This window comes from Octodon degus, unplaced genomic scaffold (assembly GCF_000260255.1).
Source record: "Octodon degus isolate 3935 unplaced genomic scaffold, OctDeg1.0 scaffold00075, whole genome shotgun sequence".
Taxonomy (NCBI): domain Eukaryota; kingdom Metazoa; phylum Chordata; class Mammalia; order Rodentia; family Octodontidae; genus Octodon; species Octodon degus.
Genome location: NW_004524651.1, coordinates 4,802,272 through 4,809,451, shown reverse-complemented (window position 1 = coordinate 4,809,451; position 7,180 = coordinate 4,802,272). Strand labels below are relative to the sequence as shown.

Sequence of the window (7,180 nt, the reverse complement as noted above, 5' to 3'; positions counted from 1 at the left end):
AAAAAAAATTGAAAGCAGATAGTGTTTGTGTAAACCATAGGATGTTGTACTTATCTTAATACCTAAACAACAATCCAAATCTATATTCTGTTTGACCTCAGGACCTCAGACAACTCTTAAAAAATCCCTAAGGAATTTATATTTTACAAGTATGCACTGTTCTTTATCACCTTGGTAACATTGTCTTAAAGCCAGTCATCTCTCAGCCTCTTTCCTATTTTTGCAGCAGAAAAACAGAGATGTAAGGCCCTCCTGAAAGGCAGAGTTGTTAGAATCTTTAACATTTACCACAATTATACTAAAAGCTTGTGAATAATACAACAGAAGGAAAAACTTGACCTATGCATTTTACTGAGAAGAGACATCACCACCTTGGGCCACCAGGAACCACAAACTGTCCCTTATTAAGTTCCCATTGAGTTTGTAGCACTAGCTCTTCTGCTCGGTGTGAAGTGCTCCTCAACCTGCCATTCTCCAGACCCAGACCCCCACAAGTATGGCAGATAGTGCTTCTTCCTCCCACAGCCTCAAGGACAGTTTCCAAGTTAAAATATAGAGTATAAAAAAGAATATGCCCAGCTTTGAAGTTCTATAAGGTTCGTTCTCCAGAAGCCAGGCAGATCCAATATCTTCCTGGACCTCAAAACCATGAGGCAAAATAAACCTCTCCTCTTGATAAATTACTCATTCTGAGGTATGTTGTTATGGCAACTGAAAATAGACTAAAAAAACCCTCAAAACAAAAATTCTTGATGGTTTTCAACAGATCAGTAATGGGTCTTCCTCTGGGCTAGAGCTCTCTGCAACATAAGCATTACCTGATTTAATGAGAAACTTATTTTTACTTACAATGTGGTGGGTTTGAGAAAGTCCTGTCATTCTGTCCAAGTTCCCCCTGGCCTATCTGATTCTGTGCTGTGACAAGAAGCTAACAAGAATTATCCATGACAGTGAAATGGAAAATGAGGACTCACTTAGGACGAGATGAAAGGACCCAGTCAAGAGCTGCCAGAAAAAAAAAGAAAGAAAGAAAGAAAAACAGGTAGAGCCTATCAGTAGTGGAGGTACACACTCCATTGTCAGACCTGCCTCTGAAAGAAATAGCATAATCTACGTAGCCTGCATCCCTGTCACCTGGCTTGAGATAAGCACTAACCTGTTAATTAGTTCAAGCTCCCATTGGGGTCATGAAACATTTGGCATTCAAGGCTTGTTTATCTCTCCTAGCACTCCCATTTTCTGAAATCATATTTATGGTTGTATTTACCCATGTGGAAGTCTTCTGAAATCCAAAGTTCAAAGTCATTTACCTTGACATGTAAAAGCAGTGAATACGATTTTCAAGGCCAGTTAGTGTCTTCTGCCATTGCTATTGTCACAGGCTCATTACAGTCTACACTGAATAGACTTTCCAGAAACAGGCAGCAAGGGCACAATAGAATCACAAATACTTCATACATGTGTCCTGCAGCAGCGACTGGACTCATCTACAACTATGACTCTGGACATCTTAATAGAGTTAACTAAAGTTAATATCTCCAATAAAGAAGCTGAACTTAAAATTCATGCTGAAATGTCATTACGAAGAGAGACAAATAAGAAAAACACTCAAATTGCCTTTGTATAGGAAACTCCTCTTACAAGTGAATACACTGGAGGGAAAAAATCCAAATTTCTGATGTATTAAAATACCAATCGTAAGCCTGCTCACTATATTTCTAAATTAAAATGTGTTTATTTGAAATTGGTTTGGAATTTATGAAGGCACTTTAAAACAGAAAAAGTTCTGGAGATATCCTAGTCATGTGCTACCTGGGGACACGTGGATCAACTGTAGACCTCACCTTCAACAGTGGTCCCATAAATTATAATGGAGGTTTTTTTAAAAAGTCCTTTTCCTGATGAGGTTATGGCCATGGCTAAGGTCATAGAGATGTACTGATCACTTGGTGGTGGTGAGACCAGCATGAACAAACCCTACTGCCCAGCCAGTTGTATAAAATGAGGGTGCATAAAATTATTAATCAAACAAAATGCTTAATAATGCTAACAACTGCTGCTGGTCTGTGTGCTTAATTTTTCATTATTTTGAGTATACTATTTTTGAAAGACTTTTCTGTGCTGTTTTCATCTCTTGAGTGCTTGAAAAGGCTATGTCCAGTGATTGACCTCTAGGCTTATATCTGTCAGTGTTTTGCAAGAGAAACAGATATAGCATGAGACATACAAATATATAAGAAATTAGAAGATTGGCTTACAATGGTCACCCACAGTCAGAGAAGGAAGAGCAGAGGGCGGCTCCACACTGGAGACTGAAGGTGTCAGTCCAAGGTCTGCAGTTCCCCACAGTGTTCATGCACACCGTATCAGGAGGCTAATGAATCTGCAACTGAAGGCTGAAGCGTCTATGCCGAAAGGCTGAAAGATACGAGGCAGAAACTGAAGAGTCTGTGCTGGAAGCCAGGAGAGGATGGCCAGCAGTATGAGAGAAAGCAAGAGTGTCGTGCTGTCTGTTACACTACTTATGCTGTAGTGTTGTTTTGTATGCTGTGCAAAACAAAAGGCATTCATCACAAGCAAAAGGTGATTATGTATAGGAGAAGATTGATCTTACAATATTCCAACACATTTTGGTGTACATTTTAGTCTAATTGACTTTCTTTTCATTGCTGATAAGAGGATGCAAACTGTTCAGTCTCCAGCTAGTTATCCATGTTAGAGAAGCAATAAGTGATGCTAGAAGAAAATAAGAAAAAGAACATTTGTGAATCGCAGTTGCCAAAAAAGGAAAAAGTAGCCTACCTGGCCTTGATTGTGAAGCATAATTGCTTTTAGCATATGGAAGCATTTTTTCACATTTCCTTCATATAAAATTTGTATTAAATTTAAATGTCATTTTTGAAAAAATAAAACTGAAAGAGAAGACTTCAAGTCCTCTGAAGAATAGAAGAAAATAAATCCTTCCTCATTTCACTTTTATACTCTCCAGATGACAAACTGCCCTAGGATGGGTCCTCTACACCCTCGGGTACAGAATTGCTGAGCCCACTTAGTTAAGCTTTTAAACTCCTCCAGTTGATACAATCAATCAACCATTATAATAGGATATTCACACAACCATGAACTCACCAACTAATACATTCCTAATACCCATGTCATTAAGCCACACATCACTGTGCTTGAACTGAACATCTAAAAGTGACTAATGCAATAAATTTTATCACATTTTTTACTACAAATATTTAAGTTGAAAACTTAAGCCAGCTGCAGGCCAATGAAATAATTCACATTTTAAATTAAAGTTACAACCCACCATCCAGAAGCAGCTGCCAGGCTCTTTCTCCAGTCTCTATCTTCAGTTCTCCTCAGCCTCCACCAGGTTCATAAGGGTAGAAGTCCTACAAGGTGTCTACCTCTGGCCCCTGGGCCTTCAACCGCCTCTCCTATACCAGCAGGCCTGTTTCCACATCAGCTCCTCCAGCTTCTCCTGAATGGGCAGCAGCAGCAGATTCTGGGGTGGCCTGGAGCTCGGTGGCTGTGGTGGTGCTGGTGGACTGGGGAGCAGCACGGCCGTCCAGGTGAACCAGAGCCTGCTGAACCCCTGAACCTGGAGGTAGACCTCAAAATCCAGGCCATGCGAATTCAGGAGAAGGAGCAGGTCAAGAACCTCAACAAGTTTGCTTCCTTCATCAAAAAGGTTCAGTTTCTGGAGCAGCAGAATAAGATGCTAGAGACCACGTAGAGCCTCCTAAAGGAGAAAAAAAAAAAAAAAAGTCCCAGAGTAACATGGATAACATGTTTGAAAGCTACATCAACAACCTCACGTGGCAACTAGACACACTTGGTGATGAGCACATGAAGCTGGCGGTGGAGCTCGGCAACATGCAGGGGTTGGTGGATGACTTCAAGAATAAATATGAAGATGAGATCAACAAGCATACAGAGATGGAGAGTGAATTTGTCCTCATAAAGAAGGATGTGGATGAAGCTTACATGAACAAGGTGGAGCTCGAGTCATGCCTGGAAGGGCTGACTGACAAGATCAACTTCCACAGGCAGCTATATGAAGAGGAGATACATGAGCTCCAGTCTCAGATCTCAGACACATCCGTGGTGCTGTCCATGGACAATAGCTGCTCCCTGGACCTGCATGGCATCATCGCCAAGATCAAGGCCCAGTATGAGGAGATCGCCAACTACAGCCAGGCCAAGGCCAAGAGCATGTGCCAGATCAAGTATGAAGAGTTGCAGACTCTGGATGGGAAGCACGGGGATGATCTCCGCCACACAAAGTCAGATCTCTGAGATGAACCACAGCATCAGCCACCTTCAGGCACAGATTGAGGCCCTCAAAGGCCAGAGAGCATCCCTGGAGGCTGCCATTGCTGATGCTGAGCAGCGTGGGAAGATGACCATTAAGGATGCCAACGCCAAGCTGGCCCAGCTGGAGGCTGTTCTGCAGAAGGCCAAGCAGGACATAGCCTGGCAGCTGCATGAGTACCAGGAGCTTATGAACGTCAAGCTGGCCCTGGACATTAAGATCGCCACCTACCACAAGCTGCTGGAGTGCAAGGAGAACAGGCTGGAGGCTGGGATGCGGAAACTGAGCATCCACACGAAGACCACCAGTGACTATTCAGTGACTATTCCTGGCTTTGGGAGTCTCCAAAGCCCTGGCTTTACCCACACCAACTCTGCTGTGGTGGAGAAGACCAAGACCTGCGATGGGGAGCTGGTGTCTGAGACCTCTAATGTCCTGCCCAAGTGAATGGGCCACAGCAGCATCTATGAGCCTACACCTCTCCCACAGCTTCCCCAGAGCCCATGGAGAGATAGCAGTATGAGGGAGCATTAACAGCAAGAGGCCCACCTGAGGCTCAGTTTAACCCTCAGTTCACACTTGAGGGGACATTACTGCCTGGGGTACCTTTTCTTGCTCATGCCCTCCACAAAAACCCAATTCAATTGTCTTTTCCAAAATAAAGCCTGGTGTTGCCACCTGAAATAAATAAATTAATTAAAATTAGAGTAGTAATCTATGTATCAAGTAACAGTCATAACAGCACTGTTGACTTTAATGCATAGCACTGGTTTGAGGATGTTATAATTGTTATTAAAGATAGCCTGCAAATATCATAATTAAATCAGACTCTGGAAATTTTGTTTAAAGGGTAGTGATATTAACATTAGAGAGGACCAAGCCCAGGCCCACCCCATGAGTGAGACCTTCCATCACGCTCTGGGGACCCTTCTACCCCTCCTGAGCCAACCCAAGCTGAGGCCTGGCAATTGTGTGGGAGAGCTTCCTCGCTCCCCTGCACCTGCTGGACTTCCCCAGACCAATCCACGCCTGCCCCATGAGTGAGAACTTCAGCCTTCCTCTCGGGAACCATCCACACCTCCAGAGGTAGCCCAAGCCACCACATGAGTGAGAACTTCCACCACGCTCTCCAGAACCCTCCAGACCCATCCCAAGCCCAGGCCTGGCAAGTGTTGTACCAAAGCTCTACAACAAAGGTCAGAGGACAGTCCTATACAAAATGACACAGAGAAGGAGCAAAATGCAATCTCAGGCCCCAAGCCCTCCCAGAACAAGTGCACAGGACACTAACACAGAAAAATTGGGAATTACACAGCTGGAATGTCTTAATAAATAGCATAAGAAAAAAGCAAGAAAGCAAGAAAGCGAGAAAGCAAGAAAGCAAGAAAGCAAGAAAGCAAGAAAGCAAGAAAGCAAGAAAGCAAGAAAGAAAGAAAGAAAGAAAGAAAGAAAGAACTGTAGAAATGTATAGAGGAACTCAAATCAGAAATACCATATGAAATAATAAAAAATCTCTGAATTAATAGTATCAGAAGTAAGGTATCAACTGCAGAAACATATACAGGAAATCAGATCAGAAATAATCTCTATAGTAAAACACTTAATAACTGCTTCTTAAGAAGACACTGATAAAAAAGAGGTTAAAAAATGATGGAATATTTCAATAAGCAATACAAAAAAGAAACAGATTGCATGAAGCAAAGCCAAAGAGATATAGAGGAACCTAAAATCTTAATCACAACCTTGAAAAACCATTTGAGTGAAAGTGAAGGTAGAGTTTCAGATCTTGAAGACACCATCGCACCTAGTGAAAGGACAAGTAAAGGTCTCTTTTAAAAAACTAAGATGCAAGAAAAATTAATTCATCAAAGATGAACAATGTGAGACTGATAGGCATCAATGAGAAAGAAGGAGTCTATACAAATGATATAAAAAGGATATGGGCAAAACTAATAGCAGAAAATTTCTGAAATATGAGGAAACAATCTGACATTCATATAACCGAAGCATACAGAACTATAAATAACTTCAACCCAATTAAAAACACACTGAGACATATAATGATCAAGATCCCAGAAATCCAGCACTAGAATAATATGCCGAAAGTCACTAGAGAAAAGAAACAGATCACATTTAAAGGAAAACCCATCAGAATTATAGCAGAGTTCTCTTCACAAACTATAAAGGCAAGAACAGCATGGAGCAGAGTACTTCAAGTCCTCTATGAAAACAAATTCCAGCGCAGACTACTATACCCTGCAAAACTCTCTTTCAACTTTGATGGAGAAGTGAAATACTTCCATGACAAAGAACAACTGAAGAATTTCATGATGACAAAGTCAACCCTACAGAGACTACTAAAAGATGTTCTTGAGAGGGCCCAAAATGATCAGAACTCCACAAATGAGAACAGAAGGAACTCATTAAATATGGTAAACAATTACACACAGGAGAAAAAGGAGTAAACAGCAGTAGGTAAATAACATATCGATCATAAGTCAATACATCTGAATTATAACCAACAATGTAAATGGACTCAATTCAACAATTAAAAGAAATTGACTGGCACTGTGGATTAGGAAAAAAAATCCAACAATATGCTGTATACAAAAACACACTTAACTCATAAAGAAATTCATAGGCTGAAAGTAAAAGGATGGAACTCAATACTACACAAACAGCACCTCAGAAAAAATCAGGGATAGCAATCCTGTTCTCAAACAGTCTCAACTTCAAACTAAGAATGATGAAGAAGAATAGATAAGGCCAGTATATACTGGTAAGGGGAAAAATTCAAGAGGAAGACGTAACACTCATGAATGTATATGCACCAAACACGAGAGCACCCAACTATATAGA

At 41.3% G+C, this 7,180-nt stretch overlaps 1 pseudogene; it reads left to right on the top strand.

The window, feature by feature from the left end:
• Nucleotides 1-1,495: 1,495 nt before the first annotated feature.
• LOC101565250 lies at nt 1,496-4,768 on the top strand (annotated as a pseudogene).
• The last annotated feature ends 2,412 nt before the right edge of the window (nt 4,769-7,180 follow it).